Genomic DNA, 21,226 nt, shown 5'->3' on the forward strand with positions numbered 1-21,226 from the left:
CCACACAGCCCGAAAGACATACAACAACCCAATGCAGGACTAGTCAAATAATTAATTCCATGTCTATCTTGGCCAGAAGTTGCATCAAACAAGCAACTGTGCTCTTCTAGATATTTTTGGTCTACATGTCCCATAAACCTTCACAGCCAGGCTGTAGTGCAGGCTGGTTAGTAGCCAGCTGCAATAAATCACTATGACCCAGAGCTCATGAGTTCGAGGCCAGCCCGTGTTGGAGTGAGCACCTGACAATTAAAATTAAAAAAATAGCCCTGCTCATTGTTGACCTAAGCAACCCAAAAGACAGTTGCATCTGTCAAGTAGGAAAATTTAGGGACCGCTTATGTGGGAAGGCTAATTTAACTGATTTACAACACCATAAAAAACGTCCAGCAGCCTGCATGCCGGATGAGGAAGTACACCATCAAAAGGACTCGTCATCACAGTGGATGAAGCAGCAGCTCCTCCTGTGGCCGGAATCGAGCATATCCTCACAAAGCCAAAAGCTGGGAAGTTAAATAGTCTCTGTGTCTCTCTGGCTGTGTGTTGTTTAATGGCACTGAATGTTTGCAATATATATGTACATTGTGATCCACCCTGAGTCCCCTTCAGGGTGAGAAGGGCAGAATATAAATACTGTAAATAAATTAATAGGGTTGATGAGAACTGTTGGCCCAAAAACATCAGAAAGGTCACAGTTGCCCCTAAAATTTAACCATGGCAAAGGAAGAGGCAAGAGACACACTTTGTGTATTCATTGGAAATCCGCAGAAAAATGTTCCATTTGAATTTTTGTAGAAAGATTACCCATATCTGATCACTACCCGACAGTCATGCCCTATATTTACAGAACATGCCAACCATGAAATTGGCTCTGGGCTGGTTTAGTTTTTCAGCTGCCCAGAGAACAATTTTGTCTGTGTGAAAGTATCAGGAAGAAGAGAAAAAGTATATTTAATCAGTTAGCGATGAAAAGCTCAGGCATCCATTCGATGTAGGCTTCTTACTTTTGCGTGTTGTGTTAATGATTGGGAACCATATGTTTTAAGAACAGCATCAATAGTATCAGTAGCTGCAGTCCTCCTCTCAGATTACTTTTTACTGCTAGTCTAATTTTGAATTTTAATAGCTAACATGCATTTTGTTTATGAGTTACAAATGTTCTGAATTCAATGACAGTAAAAAGCAAAGCAACAAAATATTTAGTCACTCCTCTGCACTGACGAATTGGCTCAGCCTTCTGGCTTTGTCTAGTGTTGCATCCATTTATATACATAAATGCATGTGTAGTGCATATTAAAAAGAGAACCCTGAGAAATTCACAAATTCACAATCGGAGTGGGGGAATCCTTTATCCAAAATGTAGCCTTCTTTCCAGAGGAGAGTCTTCTCTTGGAAGAAGTACCATTTCTTTGGGTTGCTGTGAGTTTTCTGGGCTGTATGGCCATGTCAGGAGAGAATGCTTCTCGAACATGGCAATTCAGCCCGGAAAACTCACAGCAACCCAGTGATTCCAAGCATGAAAGCCTTCGACAACACATTGTCATTTCTTTGTTTGAACATATTAAATCTTTGGAGGACAAGGGCATTAAAAAAGGTAGTAGAGACTTAAAGGTCAGAGCACCAAGAAGGGAATAACTTCTGGAAGGTGGATTGGCTGTCTGGAAGTTGGGCTGCCTGGGCAATTGGGACATGCCAGTCCTATACTCCCAGGGCCATTATAAGGCAAAGTAACCATAATAAAACAATAACTGGGAAATCTTTAGGCTATTAATGCTGCTCTTTCTGAGGAGCAACGAGCAATAAGCTGGACAAGACTAGATTACAAGCCAATCATAGTCTTCAGAATGCCAGGTGAGTGGGAGGAATATTAACCAGAGATTTGTCTATAAAAGTGTTAGACAGGGAAGGTAGAAAATGAGATAAGAGCAGATAGAGACTCGTTAGGGGAACGAAGATTTGAAAAGGGTTTAGAGAGCTAAGAATGTGGAGAAACTAGTTGAGGGGAAAGTGTTTTGTTTGAAACTGAGATGTTAACCACGTGCAGGTTGAACATCCCTTACCTGGAATTCCACAATCCAAAATACTCCAAATTGTCCAAACAGTTGGCTGAAATAGTAACAGCTTTGCCTTCTGGTTGATCAATGTACACAAATTTTGTTTTACACACAAGCTTATTAGAAATATTGTATAAATTTGCCTTCAGGTTTTGTGTATAAGGTTTATGTGAAACATAACATGAATTTTGAGTTTTGACTTGAGTCCCAACTCCAATATATCTCATGATGTACATATATGCAAATACAAGTATTTTAAAATCCCCAAAAGTCCAAAACACTTTTGATCCCAAGCATTTCAGACAACAGATACTTAACTTGTAATGGAAATAGGCTAATGCTAAGTGTTTCAGAAATAACTCTGTCCAGATTTAAAAAAAATAATAATCAACAAGGTAAACTGGTCAGTAGCCCCTTCTACACTGCCATATAATGCAGATTATCAAAACAGATAATCCACATTATCTGCTTTGAACTGGATTATATGAGTCTACACTGCCATATAACCCAGTTCAAAGCAAATAATCTGGGTTTTATATGGCAGTGTAGAAGGAGCCTAGGTTGTTTATGTGTATGTGAATCTTTTACTCTTCTCACTATTATCTTCAAAGCAACCCTTTGAGAAAGATCAGAGGAAAGTTTTTTTTCTAAACTGAATGTCACATGTACCATGAAGCCAATCAAAATACTTACAAGCCCAGAACTTTCAAACAATAATATGCAGTCATGTGTACAGCTTGACATTTTGCATAGTTTTTAATTGACTTATACATAAAATAGATATACAGCTAAAATATAAATAAATTTAAACAAAAATGTATTCAAAATTAAAAATTTAACTACTACCTGCTGTAGTAACCATGCAACACCTTCACTGATCTCCTTGGAGTTGGGGGAGTCTAATCCTTTCCCCATGCAATGCTTTGCCTTTGCATTTCTTTCCCTGACATCTAGAGTGTCCTTTAAATGCAGTTTTCTTTTCAGAGGAGCAGCCACAAGGGATTGGCCTTCCTTTGTTTCTTCTTTTCCTCCAGGAATGAGTGAAAGATACACCAGCATGTCACCTATCCAGGATATTGTAACAGCAATATAAAGATCATGGATGGTTCTGAATGCTTTCACACATGTATACATCGTGTGCAACTTGCATCTGATGTTTAATGAAATGTAGGAGAGTCTGCAAAATGAGTATAGCAGGACTGAAAGGAATGCAAATCTAATACTGAAGCTTTCTCACCTTTTTTTTTCACACTCCTCTATTGATACTTGAGTTTCCCATTCACATGACAGAGAGGTATTCCAGAAAAATCAACAACACTTCTGTGACAACCCTTTGGAAAGCATTAGTCTATCTCTATCTGAAACCCCTATATGCCCCCGGTGGCACAGTGGTTTAAACCGCTGATGTGCTGAGCTTGCTGATTGAAAGATTGGCAGTTCGAATGTGGGGAGCAGGGTGAGCTCCCACAGTTAGCCCCAGCTTGTGCCAACTTAGCAGTTCAAAAACACACAAATATAAGTAGATCAATGGGTATTGCTCCAGTGGGAAGGTAACGCTGTTTCATGCAGTCATGACCTTGGAGGTGTTTACGGACTACACTGGTTCTTCAGCTTAGAAATGGAGATGAGCACCAACCCCCAGAGTCGGACACAATTGGACTTAATATCAGGGGAAAACCTTTATCTTTACTATCTGAAACCCACAGTGCTCTAGGGAAAAACCTATATATTTGACAATAGGCCTCAGGGTTCCTCCTCAAGGCATTAGGAAGAGTAAGGGAAGCACCCATTCACTGGTAGCACTAACAATCTCTCCCTGACCTTGTCTTGGGATCACTTTACATGGATTTGTTATATTTTAGGGCTCTTTAGGAACCTTCTGTCAAGAGTGTTTAATGACCGGTGTGCAAACTTGTTTTTAAATCTGTAAAACATACTTGCCAAGAGTTGCCACTGCCTTTATAGAAGACATAGTAACAGGAGTCAGCAAATGAAGACACAACCAATTTATGACTATAAAGGATTTCTGTGCGATTATTATTTTAAATTCCATGTCTTAGCAGTGACTATTAGATGAGTACAGAATCCAGCCCCACCACCCCTTTGTTGAAGGTTTTATTTCATATAAGTCCTCCTCTGATGTGGGGAGCCAGCAATCTTTCCCTAACTAGAACCGTACTTGGATCTGTTGGATTGTTGTTGTTGTCGTTTCATGTGATTTTATGAATGAGAGACCTCTTAGAGCCCTGGTCATCAACTGCTCTGCTCAGGTCTTGCAAACTCGTGGCTTTACCTTCCTTGATTGATCAATTCATTTGTCTTTTTAGCACTCCACAATATCCGTATAAGTTTTCTCCACACTTCAAATAAGTTGATTTTCTTCCTATGAGCTTATCACTGTCCATTTTTAACAACCATACATAAAAAATCCAAAATGCTATGGCTTTGATAGTTGTTCTAAGGTACTGTGGGATACAATTGAAGATGAAATACTGGACTGAGGTATGATTTCTCTTTAGACAGCTCCTCTTTTGCATACGGCAATTAATTTAAATGTATTTGAATGATGGTCTAGACTTAAAATAGAATGGCCCCCTGAGTAAGGTAATATTGCCAAAATAATGAATGAGCAGTTGGATTGGGTTGCAGCTGCAATGTGTCCTTTGGCCATTGCTAATTTGCATATGCTAATTAATTTAAAATAGATGCAAGTAAAAATGCCTATTGCTCACAATTAAAGCTGAGCATTAGAAAACCGCTTAAGTAACCAGCTATTGAGAAAAGAGAAGCAGATGGCTGGAATCCAGCTGCAAGTCAACCCAAGATTGAGTGGATTAGTGCTAAAATACTAAAAAAGAAACCTTAAAAAATCTCTTAGGAAAAGGGTTACAGGAGGTGGGTTTGGCTTTCACACTCCAAAAGTAACAGATTTCCATATTTGGTATTAAAAAGTATTTTTACCATTAGGTCATATAAATTCGTATCCCTGAGCTTTTTTTTTTTACTCCTTCTCATATAGCATCATTGTCTGCAAAAACTGTATATACATTTGCCTATTTCAGATCCTTGCATCCACCATGTGTTTTCTTATGGCCTAATATCATGACGGGCCAGAGCCTGGCTATTCTGTTGTACTAACTATAGAAACAGATTGCTGTTTCATCAAGATGTTTCAGTGGCAAGGTCAACAACCTATGTCTCTTGGGCCACATGCAACCCTCTGCCTAATCTTAGTCTGATTTCAAAAGTCCACTGGAAGGGATCAGACCAGACCTCTGCAAAGATATTTTCCTCACTATTAGGCCACAGGGTAGTAGATCCTGTTTAGGGCAGGACTATGTCAGGAAAAATTATTTGGCATTAAAATGCTGCTAGCATCATGCTATGTGTTGGGGTGTAGTGTGGTTTCTGAGCTGTATGGCCATGCTCTAGCAACATTTTATCCCAATGTTTTGCCTGCATCGGAGGAGGATGCCAGCCACAAATGCAGGAAAAACGTCAAGATAAAATGCTGCAGAACATGGCCATATAGCCCAGAAAGAACCCAACACCACAGTGATTTTGACCGTGAAAAGTCTTCTACAACATCATGCTAAGCTTGCTTCTTCTCTGCTACTTCTTCTCATTCTCCGTCCTCCCCATTTTTTCACACATTTCACATTCAGATTGTTCTGAAATATAGGAACTGATAGCAAAACCAGCTACCTGGAATGAATGAAATTTCAAAGTGGACTGCAGGGGTATTTTACAGTCCTGAGTTCTAATGGTTTGTTTGTTTTTTTGCAGTCCCTTCATTTTCTACAAAATAGATTTCTACCTTCTGTGGGATAAAATCATAGTGATGGGTTGTTGTGTGTTTGTATGGCTGTATGGCCATGTTCCAGAAGTATTCTCTCCTGATGTTTCGCCCACATCTATGGCAGGCATCTTCAGTGGTTGTGAGGTATATTGGAAAAACTAAGCAAGGAAGGTTTATATATCTGTGGAAAGTCCAGGGTGGGAGAAAGAACTCTCGTCAGTTGGAGACCAGTGTGAATGTTTTAATTAAGCACCTTGATTAGCATTAATGGCCTTGCCAGCTTCATGTCCTGGCTTCTTCTTGCCTGGGGGAATCCTTTGTTCGGAGGTGTTAGCTGTCCCTGATTGGTTCATGTCTGGAAATCGTCTGTTTTTAGAGTGTTGTTCCTTATTTACTGTTCTGATTTTAGAGATTTTTTAATACTGGTTGCCAGATTTTGTTCATTTTCATGGTTTCCTCCTTTCTTTTGAAATTGTCCACATGCTTGTGGATTTCAATGGCTTCTCCGTGTAGTCTGTCATGATAGGTGTTAGAATGGTCCAGCATTTCTGTGTTCCCAAATAATATACTGTGTCTAGGTTGGTTCATCAAGGGCTCTGCTATGGCTGACTGGTTGAGTTAGTCTTCAGTGCCTTTCGTGTTCCTTGATTTGTGTTTGGGCAATGCTGCGTTTGGTGGTCCCTATGTAGACTTGTCCACAGCTGCATGGTATACAGTAGACTCCTGCAGAGGTGGGAGGATCCCTCTTGTCCTTCACTGAACGTAGCATTTGTTGGATTTTCTTAGTAGGTCTGTAGATAGTTTTTAGATTTTTTTCTTCATCAGCTTGCCTGTGCGGTCAGTGGTTCCCTTGATGTATGGTAAGAACACTTTTCCTCTGGGTGGATCTTTGTCTTTACTCTCATGACTTGTTCTTGGCATTACACCTCTTCTGATGTCTGTGGTGGAGTATCCATTGGCCATGCAGCCCGGAAAAGACACAACGACCTTGTGGTTCCGGCCATGAAAGCCTTTGACAACACAAATCATAGTACTGTTCATGTTTCCTCTGAAAGAAATTGTTATTTTTGCTGGCATCAAGTTTTACATTAAGTAGAAATGAAAGAAAAGAAAACAACCCTATAGGGAATTACAAACATTCTTGGACCAATTCTCACAAAATTTAACATTTTAAAGAACTGGTAGATGAGTATATCAAGATTGTGGATGTATGTGCCCATTTTCCTTGCACACAGAAACCACTGTTTTCCTCTACTTATCTGTGAAGTTTGATCTCCCTCAATAATGCTTCATGGAAAAGCAACTGTGATCTATTTTTGTTACTGTTGCTTGATAATGAATAATTGTATATTGTAATTTTTGCAACATTTAGATAGTGTAGCTTGTGGGTTACGCTGCATGCCATATCTGTAGCCAAAGAGTTGTATGCTGTATGAATGCATTTTAGAGATGTTGACCTCAAATACACAAACAAACAAACAAAAATTATTCAGGAAAAATAAGGCTGTGCATTTAAGTACAGGTATTAGCACATGTCCAATCAATTTAATTAAAAAATCTGTAAATAGATAGATCATGCCTTTCCATGAAAGGATGACCTCTGTTCACAGAAATGGTTCGGACAGTGAATTTTTTTACTGGTGAATACTGATTCCTCTCATTCCCTATTTCCTGTAGTGTAAATGTCTGCAACTAGCACCCTCCAGGATGATGAAACATAGCTTTCATTGTCCCCAGCCAGTGGGGCTGTCATAGTTCAACACATCTGGAGACCTTTCCAACCAACACCCTCTAGATGTGCTGAACTATACCTCCCACTTTCCCCAGCCAGCAGGACTCTCATACTTCAACACATCTGGAGACTTCTGTAACCAACACCTTCTTACTTGGGAACAAAGACCAATTGAATTCTTATTCAAATGGATAGTATAAAACTATGTGTTGTCAAAGGCTTTCATAGCTGGAATCAATGGGTTGCTGAGAGTTTTCCAGGCTGTATAGCCATGTTCCAGAAGCATTATCTTCTGACATTTCACCCACATCTATGGCAGGCATCCTCAGAGGTATGAGGTCTGTTGGAAACTAGACAAGTGGGGTTTATATATCTATGGAAGGTCCAGGTTGGGAGAAAGAACTCTTGTTTGTTTGAGGCAAATGTGAATGTTGCAATTGATCACCTTGATTAGCATTTAATGGCCTTGCAGATTCAAAGCCTGGTTGCTTCCTGCCTGAGGGAATCCTTTGTTGGAAGGTATTAGCTGGCCCTGACTGTTTCATATCTGGAATTGCCATTTTCAGAGTGTTGTTCTTTATTTACTGTCCTGATTTTAGAGTATTTTTAATACTGCTAGCCAGATTTTCTTCATTTTCATGGAAAATAAAAATGAACAAAATCTGGCTACCAGTATTAAAAAACCTCTAAAATCAGGATGGCATTTTTAAAAAGTTATTATCTCTCTTGATTCTTGATAACAAAAGTTGTTCTTAAAAAATCCTAAAGGAAGTAAGATTGTGTACATCACTATGTCAAAACACATGGGAACTATTGAATCAAAAGCAAAAGAAGATAATGGTCAAGCTAATATTACATTACAAACTTTGAAAAGAAATGAGTATTTAAATATTGTCCTTGGTAACTAGTTTCTTGGTTTTAAAAAATGTAATATTCAGCAGGTTAAAATGAAAGTGAGTCATCATTGTTGGTGTATGATGTTGTATTTATCTACATTTGAAGAAATAATTTGAACCAATTGCATAGTAAAACCTATCTGGTCTTGGCTTCAGAGCTCTTACGCAGCATGTAAATTAGACCTTATTTTGAAAATGGAGCATTAAACTCTAAATGCTAGATTCTCTCATTCTCGGTGTAAATTGTTAACCTGATATTTTGTGGGCAGTTACTAAAATAGATTTGATGTGTGTATGTGTGCGTATTCATAGCACTGGAGAACGTTAGCTCTATCTTGCATTCTTGTTGTGAAATTAAGTCCCTATCTACACTGCCCTATAATGCAGTTACTGGATCCAGATTATCAAGTTTGAAGTGCCTTATAGGGCAGTTTAGACTCATATAAACCAGTTCAAAGCAGATAATCTGGATTCCAAAACTATATTATAGGGCAGTGTAGATCCAGCCTAAGTCTGTCTATGACAGGGTTTATGACAGGCACGGGAAAACTTCGGCCCTCCAGGTGTTTTGGACTTCAACTCCCACCATTCCTAACAGCCTCAGCCCCTTTCCTTAAGTGGCAGAGGGGGAAAAGGAAGGGGCCTGAGGCTGTTAGGAATAGTGGGAGTTGAAGTCCAAAACACTTGGAGGGCTGAAGTTTGCCCATGCCTGGTATAGGTGGAGCATTCCTTATCTGTGTATGAAGGTATATGAAACATCTATGCATTTGGTATTGAGACTTGGGTCCGATCTCCAAAATATGTCATCATGTATACATACACAACTTTGGATCATGTGATTTTAACATTTATATTGGGTGGTTTAAATTCTATGTCCTCATGTCTAAATGTTTTTTTATCTTATGGTTAATAGTTTTTGATTCTAATGCATAGTTATATGTTTCTTGTTTAGATGTTATGATTTGGTTTTATATGTATGTTAAAGGTTGGGTAAAGGTTTTCCCCTTGACAATAAGTCTAGTCATGTCCGACTCTGAGGGTTGGTGCTCATCTCCATTTCTAAGCGGAAGAGCCGGCACTGTCCATAGACACCACCAAGGTCATGTGGCCGGCATAATTGCATGAAGCGTGGTTACCTTCCCACCGGAGCAGTACCTATTGATCTACTCACATTTGCATGTTTTTGAACTGCTAGGTTGGCAGAAGCTGGGGCTAACAGTGGGAGCTCCCCCCACTCCCTGGTTTAATCCGCTGCGCCATCGGAGGCTCTATATGTATGTTAGGTCGGGCTGTGGTGCAGGCTGGTTAGCAGCCAGCTGCAATAAGTCACTCTGACCAAGAGGTCATGAGTTCAAAGCCAGCCCATGTCAGGGTGAGCACCCGACAATTAAAAATAAAATATAGCCCCTGCTCATTGCTGACCTAAGCAACCCGAAAGATAGTTGCATCTATCAAGGAGGAAATTTAGGTATCACTTATTTGTGGGGAGGCTAATTTACAGCACCATAAAAATCACCCAGCCACCGTTGGAATGAGGAAGCTGCCATTGCAGTGGATGATGAAGCAGCTCCTCCTCCTCCTGTGGCCAGAATCAAGCATACCCTCAGGAAGCTGGAAGCTGGAGAAGTTTAAATTGCCTCTGTGTCTGTCTCTGTCTCTGTTCTATGTTATATGGCATTGAATGTTTGCCTTATATGTGTACAATGTGATCCACCCTGAGTTCCCTTCGGGGTGAGAAGGGCGGAATATAAATACTGTAAATAAATAAATAAATTTTGCCATTTTTATATTGTAAACTGCTTTGAGTCTTGGGGGGGCAGTGAGAAAAGCAGTATATAAATAAAGTAAATAAATAAATACACAAATACAGGCATTTCAAAATCTGGAAAAAATCCAAAATCCCAAATACTTCTAATCCCAAGCATTTCAGTCCTGTACTGTCCTTTGCCTACAACATTCTCCCTCCAAGCCGGGCAGGGTGACCTCTGTCTTCGAGGGCAGCCCATTTAGGCTTGCCTTTCTCCTAGCCTTTCAAGCCCACCTCCCTCAGGAGACTGGGAGCGAACTCGGCGACGCAAAGCATGGGTTGCAAGCCATTTAAAAAGCTCCACTGAAATCAGTCAACAGGAAAAGAGTAAGACTTGACCGTCTGAGTGTAGGCTGGAGGCCGAAGGCTACAATTAAAAAAGACGCGGTGAGAGGCAAGAGTCGGGAAGAAACCAAACCAAACTTTGAAGCGAATCGAGCTATTAAATCTGGGGTTGTTCTTGCGCGCTTTGATGCTCTCGGATACCTTACACCGTCCGCCGGGGAAACCGAGGGGACCTTCTTGAACAGCCTCCTCCTCCGGTTACAACCTGAGCATTAGGCAACAGGAGAACCAGGAGAGATACTTCTTATTCGAAATGCTTGGGACCAGAAATGGCTGGGACTTTTCCCGCCATGAGATATTTTGAATGTGAGACCTTGGTCGACACACGCGTTTTATATCTTCCTCGTATACATCGTCTGAACGGAATTTATACACAAGCTTTTTAAATAAAGTTGCCCGTGAAACAAAGTTTTACACTTGTGTTGTCGAAGGCTTTCATAGCCGGAATCATTGGGTTGCTGTGAGTTGCTGTATGGCCATGTTCCATGGTTCAGAAGCATTCTCTCCTGACGTTTCGCCCACATCTATGGCAGGTACCCTCAGAGGTTGTCAGGTATGTTGGAAAATATATTGAAATCCACAAGCATGTGGACAATTTCAACAGAAAGGAGGAAACCATGAAAACGAACTAAATCTGGCCACCAGTATTTTAAAAAGTCTAAAATCAGGACAGTAAATAAAGAACAACACTCTGAAAACAGGGGAATTCCATACAGGAAACAATCAGGGCAGCTAACACCTCCCAACAAAGGATCCCACAAAGCAGAAATCAGCCAGGCCTTGAAGTTGAAAGGCTTTTCAAATTTCAGACAAGAAACAATAAGGGCAGCTAACACCTCCCAACGAAGGATTCCCCCAGGCAAGAATCAGCCAGGCTGTGAAGCTGAAAGGCTATTCAATGACAACCAAGGTGATTAATTGCAGCATTCACACTTGCCTCCAACAGACAAGGTTCCTTTCTCCCACCCTCGATCTTCCACAGATATATAAACCTCCCTTGCTTAGTTTCCAATATACCTCACAACCTCTGAGTATGAAAAAGTATCATGGGCAATTCTGGAGCACCCCAGGTTTCTGAATAAAGGATACACAAACTGTGTTTTACTATAGAAGCCCACCGAGAGGCTATGGCCCCCACCTACACTGCCTTATCGTGCCTTCTTCATGCATTTCTTTTCCACTCTCTTGAGTTGTCATGAATTTCCCTACAAACCAGAAATGAATTTCCCTACAAACCTATTTCCCTTCCAAACTTACACAGGGTCCATGTAGCAAAGGCATGAGCAAACTTCGGCTTTCCAGGTGTTTTGGACTTCAACTCCCACAATTCCTAACAGCCCTACCTAACAGCCTAACACCTCCCAACAAAGGATTCCCCAGGCAGGAATCAACTAGGCTTTGAAGTTGCAAGACTTTCCAAAGCTAATCAAGGACGATTAACTGCAACATTCACACTTTCAACAGACAAGAGTCTCCCACCCTGGACCTTCCACTGATATATAAACCTCCCTTGCTTCGTTTCCAATATACCTCACAACCTCTGAGGATGCCTGGGTGGGGGCGAAACGTCAGGAGAGAATGCTTCTGGAGCATGGATATACAGCCCGGAAAACTCACAGCAACCCAGCCTACCGGTTGTTAGGAATTGTGAGAAGTCCAAAAAAAACCTGGAGGGCCGAAGTTTGCCCATGCCTGGTGTAGACTAGACTCTTAGAGTGAATTTAACTGCATTTAGGCTCATATAATGAGTCTCAACTCATAACGCAGCTCAAGTTCAATGTGGAGATATGGAGCCAGGCATGGGCAAACTTCGGCCCTCCAGGGGTTTTGGACTCCAACTCCCACAATTCCTAACAGCCTACCGGCTGTTAGGAATTGTGGGAGTTGGAGTCCAAAACCCCTGGAGGGCCGAAGTTTGCCCATGCCTGGCTTAAACCCTTGTGCCAGCTGGACTGCTGAACTGAAGGCCGGGTTGTTGTCGAAGGCTTTCATGGCCGGGATCACAGGGTTGTTGTATGTCTTTCGGGCTGTGTGACCATGTTCCAGAAGTATTCTCTCCTGACGTTTCGCCCACATCTATGGCAGGCATCCTCGGAGGTTGTGAGGATTTGTTGCTGACCTGAAGGTTGCCGGTTCGAATCCGCGAGAAGGGGTGAGCTTCCGCCTGTCAGCTCTAGCTTGCGGGGACAATGAGAGAAAGCCTCCCAGCAGGATGGGAACACATCCGGGCCTTCCCTGGGCAATTCTGTTCTCAAGTGTGTAGATGGGGTCTATGTGCGAGTCTCAGACTCTCGGCCTCAGAAACGCCAATGGGATGGACTAAGTCTTGGTCCTCGGAAACTACATCCAATTCACCCCCCAAATCTAAGAAATGCGTTGGCCCTCTACGTGAGCCCCCCACCTCTTCTCACCTCTCCATCGCTCGCCCATCTCTTTGCGCGCCTTATCGCCCCCTCCCTTCCCTCTCCTCCCGCCTCTCTCTCTCCCTCCTTCCCTCTCTCCCTCCCTGCCTTCCTTCCTCGCTTGTCTGCCTCATCCTCCCACCGAAGACCTGGCGCTCCGTCTGAAAGACCCCAAACCCGGCCGAACTTGAAGGGCAAAGCGAGGGCCGCGGGGCATGGGCAGCCCTCCCGCGCACAGCCTCCCCGGGCCCGACTGAGGCGCTTGGCGAGGAAGCCCCGCTCGGGAAAGGAGCGCTTCTCCGCCGGCCTTGTCCTCTTTCTTCCTCGCAGAGGTGGAGCGAGCTGGGAGCCCTGCGGCAGCCTGAGGTGAGTTAGTTCAGCTAGTTAGTAGATGCTCCGCTCCTTGGGGTGCCGGCCCCTCTCTTCCCCGGGCAAAGTTTGGGGAAGAGGCAAAGTTGGGGGCAGGAAGGGACGGGCGGTGCTTCCCTCTTTCCCCTTTCCTCCCCTTCCTTCTTCCCCTTTTTGGAGGCTCCCGAAGCGCCTTGGAGACGGGACTCAGAGGGCAGAAAGGCACCTCCTCGTTTGAGCCCCTCAAAGGCTCCCGAAGCACCTTAGAGAAGGAGAAGTTGGGAGCTGACTGCTTGGGACCCCCTCACTTCTGTCCAGGAGCCCCCGATGGCGCAGCGAGTTAAACCGCTGAGCTGCTCAACTTGCTGACGGAAAGGTCGGCGGTTTTATTTATTTATTTACAGTAGAGTCTCACTTATCCAACATTCACTTATCCAACGTTCTGGATTATCCAACGCATTTTTGTAGTCAATGTTTTCAAAATATCGTGATATTTTGGTGCTAAATTCGTAAATACAGTAATTACTACATAGTACTACTGCGTATTGAACTACTTTTTCTGCCAAATTTGTTGTATAACATGATGTTTTGGTGCTTAATTTGTAAAATCATAACCTAATTTGATGTTTAATATGCTTTTCCTTAATCCCTCCTTATTATCAAACATATTCACTTATCCTACGTTCTGCCGGCCCGTTTATGTTGGATAAGTGAGACTCTACTGTATTACAATACTTGTAGGGCCCCTGGTGGTGGCGCAGTGTGTTAAAGCGCTGAGCTGCTGAACTTGCAGACCGAAAGGTCCCAGGTTCAAATCCCGGGAGCGGAATGAGCGCCCGCTGTTAGCCCCAGCTCCTGCCAACCCAGCAGTTCGAAAACATGCCAATGTGAGTAGATCAATAGGTACCGCTTCTGCGGGAAGGTAAGGGCGCTCCATGCAGTCATGATGGCCACAAGACCTAGGAGGTGTCTACGGACAACGCCGGCTCTTCGGCTTAGGTATGGAGATGAGCACCAACCCCCAGAGTCGGACACGACTGGACTTAAAAGTCAGGGGGAAACATTTATCTTACCACTATTGTAAGGAGCCCCGGTGGCGAAGTGGGTTAAATCACTGAGCTGCTGAACTTGCAGACCGAAAGGTCGCAGGTTCAAACCCCGGGAGCGGAGTGAGCGGCCAGCTTCTGCCAACCTAGCAGTTCGAAAACATGACAATGTGAGTAGATCAATAGGTACCGCTCTGGCGGGAAGGTAAGGGCGCTCCATGCAGTCGTGCTGGCCACAAGACCTAGGAGGTGTCTAAGGATAACGCCGGCTCTTCGGCTTAGAAATGGAGATGAGCACCAACCCCCAGAGTCAGACATGACTGGACTTAAAGTCAGGGGAAAACCTTTCCCTTTACTTTTACCTACCACTTCTGTCCTCTTTTGAGGGAGCGCCCTTCAGTCCGGCTCCCAGTTTCTTCGTCTCTCAGGTGCTTCAAAGAGTCCAGACCTTGCCTTCGGCCCCTTCTTGGAAAATCAAGGAGTGAAGGGACATGCTTGGACTGTCCCACAAAGGAAAGGCGCTTTTTGTCGAGGTCTAGTGAGAGCTGAGCACTTCTGAGAGGTGAACTTTCCCCGCTTTGCTGGGGGAAAGAATGGGCGCGCAACGCTTTCCGCCTTAATTTATCTCCCTCGCTTTAGAAGTTTCCCCGGATTTCCCTACAGACCTGAAATACGTTTCCACCTACAGTATTTCCCTTCCAAACTTACACCCATTTAAATTTTGAAGAGAAATAGGTGCCCTTGTGGCTGAAAAAAGTGTGTGGGGAAAAAGACACGGGTTGAGTCTCCCTTAGGCCAGAGGCTTGCGACCAGGAATGTTTTGGATTTGGGAATATTTGCATTTACCTTGGAGATGGGACCCAAGCCTATTTCTGCCTCATATTCACCACATGCAGATAGTGTTATACAGTGTTTTCCCATATATTTTTTTTGCATGAAACAAAGTTTGTGAATGTGTTATGGAAGGCTTTCATGGCCGGAATCTACAAACATGTGGAAAATTTAAACAGAAAGAAGGACACCATGAAAGTGAACAAAATTAGGCTACCAGTATTTTTTTTTTTAAAAAAACCTCTAAAATCAAGAAAGTAAATAAAGAGCAACACTCTGAAAACAGGAATTCCAGACAAATAATCAGGGCCAGCTAACACCTCCCAACAAAGGATTCCCTTAGGCAGGAATCAGCCAGGCCTTGAAGCTGAAAGGCTTTTCAGTGCTCATAAAGGTGGCCAATTGCAACATTCACACATGCCTCCAACAGACAAGAGTTCTTTCTCCCATCCTGGACCTTCCACAGATGTATAAACCTCACTTGCTTAGTTTCCAACAAACCTCACAACCTCTGAGGATGCCTGCCATAGATGTGGACAAAATGTCAGGAGGGAATGCTTCTGGAACATGGCTATACAGCCCGGAAAACTCACAGTAACCCAATGATTCCGGCCATGAAAGCCTTCAACAACACAAAGTTTGTGAACATCGAACCATCCAAAACCATAGATATCGCTGCCTCATCCACCAGTTTGGACAGTTTCCGCTTTTGGAGCCTTTCAGATTTCCAGATAAGGGATACTCAGTCTATAATTAAAGATCTGCTTCTCTTCCTTCCCCTATGTTATTAATTACTCAGTGCCAGATTTTTATTAGTTTTCATATTCCTCTGCTTACTGCAAACTTTGATGCATTCACTATTTCTAGTTATATAGCATTGTGTTTGAGATAGTCTGCCAAAATATACCTATTTGGCAATGGTCTTTTTGTGTAGCTTTTGTTCAAAATACATGGGAAATTTTTCTCTGCATGTTGAATGCATTTGCAGAAGGCTTACTAATTCTCTTGCGTCATCTTGAATAGGTGAATATTGATTCTGTTCTTTTTCATTTGTGGACTATTATATGCATGGCATTTCAGGTGTTTCGTCCTGTTTCTTGGTATAGAGTTTCTTCTGGGTGCAACAACTTTGTAGATTAACCATTAAATAAAAATATATTATTTCGGAGAAGTGAATAAGTCAATGAAGGAACAGATAATCAGTCTGTGATACCATGGATTTTTAAAAAGTCTAGCTCTGTTTAGAGAGCAATGTGAAAGGCATGTTTATGACTTGTTATTGCTCCTGTTTTCATATTTTCTGGATGAAGTGCTTTTGAACATTTTGTAACACCACCATGGTTTTAAAGCTGCATGCTATAGATATTACCGACCCTGTACATGGGACATCAAGCTTAGCTGTAAATCAACTTTATGTTTTTTGTCTTCCTCACTGGCATTCAGCACATAAAGGTTTTTCCCCCCCATATTCCTCTACGTACTGCAAAAAATACTATTTTAAAAAATTACAGTAAAGTTGCAAATGATTGGCAACTTTGGCAAATATATTTTCTATTGTCTCATGTCTAGAAAAAAATGCATAGCTTAATCTTTAAGGATGTCTTTTGAATTATAATGGCAAATTTTGTCAGTTTCTTATAGGGTACAATACTTTAGTCCATTTTAGTATAGTGTTAGTACTATAATTTTTTTGTTAAAGTACATATGGAAGACAAATGATTGGCCATTTGGTCATATAAAGTTTCTGATGTCTTTTGTCCAGAAAAACACATCATGTCATCTTTAAAGGTGTCTCTTGTATTGTAAACGGAAAATATTTACTATAGGGTATAACATTTGAGTCCCTTCTAGTGTGGTAACAGTCATAATGATTTTTGCTTGTAGCGCATATGGAAGACAGAAGTTTTTATATTCCCTTACCATTCAGACATAATAGTATTGTATACCGTATATTTAAGAGAGGGGAATATTTAACATTAAAATGAGGATTTATTTACAAACTAGAAAGTAAGTTAACATTAGGAGAAGAACTGTTAGCAAGATTTACACATATCAAGCTTGTGACTGCAAAATTAAATGTTTAGATCCAAAGAAGTAAATTATTAATATAATGTCTCAACTATCTGAATATCACAACATATGCTAATATCTCAACTAATATTTTTAGATTGATATATTCCTTTGAATTCAATAATGAGGGTGTACAGTAAACTGCGAAATGTATTCAACATTCTGTTGATTGCCAACACAGTATCAGGTGTATGCCCCTTATCACTCTAAAAGCTATGGTTCAGAGTTTTCTTATGGCATTCAATGGTCTCAATATATAAATATTTAGCATATTATTGGGGGGGATTGCTGTGAATAACAATTTGATCTCGTATATATAGATGCTTCTGTGGATAGATCTTGAGGAGTGAGGCGACATTTTGAATACTGCATTTATTCCGCAATGAAACAAAAATGAGCAGATTTAAGACTAGAATATAGAATTGTCCCCTATATTTTCTGTTTATCTCTAAAATGAGTTAGTTGTGCTGCTCTTTTCATTTTTGTTTCATTGTGGGATACACACAGCATTTTATCCCCTTTCTCTCAAATTACTGTAAATGGAATATGAGTTCTTCACATACAATTGTGTTTTGAAGACCGGCAACATTTCAGTAGCCTTTAGTAATAAAATTGGAAGGTGTTGGTGATTTATGCTTAAGTGGTACAATCTGCAGACACAAAAACATGTACAATGTATATCTGGAGGCAACTAAATGCACAGCGATTGCTGCTGTGCGTAGATAGTAGGTTTTGCCTTCCTAAGTTTTGTCATTATTTCTTGTCAGGAGGGTGGGTCTAGCTGCATGACTTTGTAACATCACCAGGTGGCTGAACCTGTCCAGACCTATTGCTTAACAAAGACCAAGCCATGTATGAAGGGATAAACTTGGAGCCGCATTGCTGAGGAGGGTAAGGGAATAATACCAATAAGTATTTCTGCAGTTGTCTAGCATCTTCTGGAAAATTGTATCAGGATGACTTCATGATGACACCTGAACATGAAGTACTAACTGTATTACCCCAGAGAGAACAACTTGTTTCAGTGATAGTTGGCGTTGTCTTCAAGTTCAGCTGGCCTTAGGAAGCATAAATCTTGGAACTGTTTGTCCTTATGTTTACCAGTTATAACTAATTTCCATGTACAGGCTTAAAAATAATTGAGATATGTTCATGGGTGGAGAGAGAGAAATGTTTGTTCTAGTCATGATTGTTTCGCAATAACTAGCAGTGCTGTCCCATAGACTTGCACTAAGTGCAAACCCTATAGAATTCCATAAATTCAATAAATGTAAATAATATTTCACAGTGAATTTGTATAGTATTGCCCATCTCTCTGTTTAATGCCATCAATGAATAGTAGTTTTGTAACTGATTACAGTTGCTGTAAAGCACTGCTTCATTTCCTCTCTTGCTCATTTTTATTGACCTTCAGATATAATGCGACATCTCCAAGTAACATCTAAGCCAAAAGTGATCTATAACTAATATCTTCCTATAATCTGTTTGTATGTGAAAGTCACAGGATGTAGTAACCTAAGGAGAAAACTGTTGCCACCATATTTTTGAGGAACTGTATTTCAAAGATGTATATTAATTAGAAAACATAATTGTATCTGTGTGAAAATGGATTTCCACCCCCAACCGCAAGTTAAAATAATTCAGATCAAATCCTTGGTATGAAGTTATTCAGCTTAAATTTCAGGTTTTCTTGGCAAGGTTTATTCAGAAGAGATTTGCCATTGTCTCCCTCTCAGACTGAGAGGGGTGTATGATTTGCCCGGGGTCCTTCAGTTGGTTTCCATGCCTGAGTGGATATTTGAACCCCAGCTTTATGTAGTCCTAGTTCAACATTCAAACAATAATAATGATAATAATAATAATAACAATAATAATAATAATATTTTTGTATCCCGCCTCCATCTCTCTGAAGGAACTCGGGGCGGCTCACATGGTGACCAGCCCAAACAACATAAATTAAAACATAGATCAGTAAAATTAAAATATCATAACCACATAAAACATCATCAACAGCAACTTAAAACCTGGACAGTAACGGTTACTGAGCATTCAGAGGGTAAAAATTTGTGTATAGAACTCTGAGTAGGGCTTGCTGGATGGTGTAAGGGCAGTCAAAATAGGGGCGGAAGAGCAGTCTCAGTAAAACACTAACACTTAAAAGGCAAGGGACAATGATAAAGTGCAGTAGCTGGTAGTGTTGGGCTGAGTATCTGGTGAGACTACTTACTCAAAGGTGCACTGGAACATCCACGTTTTTAGGTCTTATAATGGAACAGTTTGTTCTTTCAACTTAAATGTTGTGGATGAAATTCTGTCAAAATGATTTCTTTAAATTCAGTGAAATTGATAAGAATGTCTTCAACTCCCTCCTACTGAATTCAGCGCATCAACAAAATAGCTTATTCAAGTTAGTTCATAGGCTGCAGTTTTAAAGAATGTGAACTGTCACAAAGTAAGGGCAAATACAAACAAAAATTTACCTTTTAGGTAAATTGGTATGTTGTAAACAAACATTTTAGGTGCCATAGTCTTGATTATATGGATAAAAAGGCTGTGGGAGATACCTGGTTGCTTTTTGGTGTTGCTTGTTTTTCACTTTAAAGTAATAAATAAATAAGAATTCCACTTCGGTGTGAAGGAAAATATAACGTACCTTATCCTATACAACTCCCAAAGCATCATAACAAATTCATTGTTAAGTATCCATTATCTCAGTAATGGCTTTGATCGATACATCTTTCTGTTTTGTAATAATAAATACTGCATAATTAAATATTAAGTTATCACAAGCCGTTTAATAGTGTTTGCATACACAATTTAGTTGGGCCATTGAGTAAGGGTTTCTACCAACAACCCCTTAAAGCAGGGGTCCTCAAACTTTTAAAGCAGAGGGCCAGTCCACAATCCTTGAGACTGTGGAGGGGCCGAATTATCATTAAAAAAAAACCCAAATAAATTCCTATGCACATTGCACGTGTCTTATTTGTAGTGCAAAACAACAACAACAATGAAAGAACAATACAATATTTAAAAATGAAAACAATTGTAACCAACACAAACCTATCAGGATTTCAATGGGAAGTGTGGGCCTGCTTCTGGCCAATGAGATAGTCAAGTTAATTAGGATTGTTATTGTTGTGTTCCTTCAAGTCATTTCAGACTTTGGGCGAGCTTAAGTCTAAAATTATTTATTTATTCATTTACTACATTTATTTACTAAATTTATATCCCGCCCTTCTCACCCCGAAGGGGACTCAGAGCAGCTGTATGTACATACAATATATTATATTATTAGCATAGCACAATATTAGCATTATATATTACTATATTGAACTATACCACTATACTGTAATATTATATGTAATATATAACATATAATTAATATTATTATATGGTATTATTATTAGTATTATATTGTATAAGATAATATTATTATCAATATTATATGTATATACAATATATTATACTATTTAAAATGATATAAAAATATTATATTATAAAACTGAGGGCGGGGGCCAGGTAAATGACCTTGGGGGGCCACATCCGGCCCCCGGGCCTTAGTTTGGGGACCCCTGCCTTAAAGCATACTTTATGAAGAATATCCACCTGAAAAACAAGGCGTAGCCAAAAAAAAAAAAAGCCCGTGATTGATCTAAGAAAATGGATTTCTCTCCCTTTTCTTGTTTTGTTTGTTTGTTTGTTTGTTTTGTTCACCTGTTTCTTTCCTTTTTTCTGGGAGACATATCTTTTTAGGAGCTCAGCCTTCCAGTTAAAAAAGAATTGAGAAGCAGGGACCAAATGGTTGAGAACAATATATAATCTTTGTTTATAGATCTTAATTCCTTTAATGGTGTTTAACAAACATCCTGCTTCTAATCAGGTGCGGATAAATCTCC

At 40.8% G+C, this 21,226-nt stretch overlaps 1 protein-coding gene across 2 annotated transcripts in view; it reads left to right on the plus strand.

Moving 5' to 3' along the window:
• Positions 1–12,887: 12,887 nt before the first annotated feature.
• eya2 (EYA transcriptional coactivator and phosphatase 2) overlaps positions 12,888–21,226 on the plus strand; it is a 162,007-nt gene continuing 153,668 nt past the window's right edge. The window contains exon 1 of one of the 2 annotated variants that reach the window (XM_003220616.4): positions 12,888–13,401. The gene's annotated coding sequence lies outside the window, so the exon portion shown is untranslated. Of the gene's footprint in view, positions 13,402–18,201; positions 18,222–21,226 lie in introns of those variants that run through there. The other variant, XM_062978907.1, reaches the window with a different exon arrangement.

This window comes from Anolis carolinensis, chromosome 4, assembly GCF_035594765.1.
Source record: "Anolis carolinensis isolate JA03-04 chromosome 4, rAnoCar3.1.pri, whole genome shotgun sequence".
NCBI lineage: Eukaryota > Metazoa > Chordata > Lepidosauria > Squamata > Dactyloidae > Anolis > Anolis carolinensis.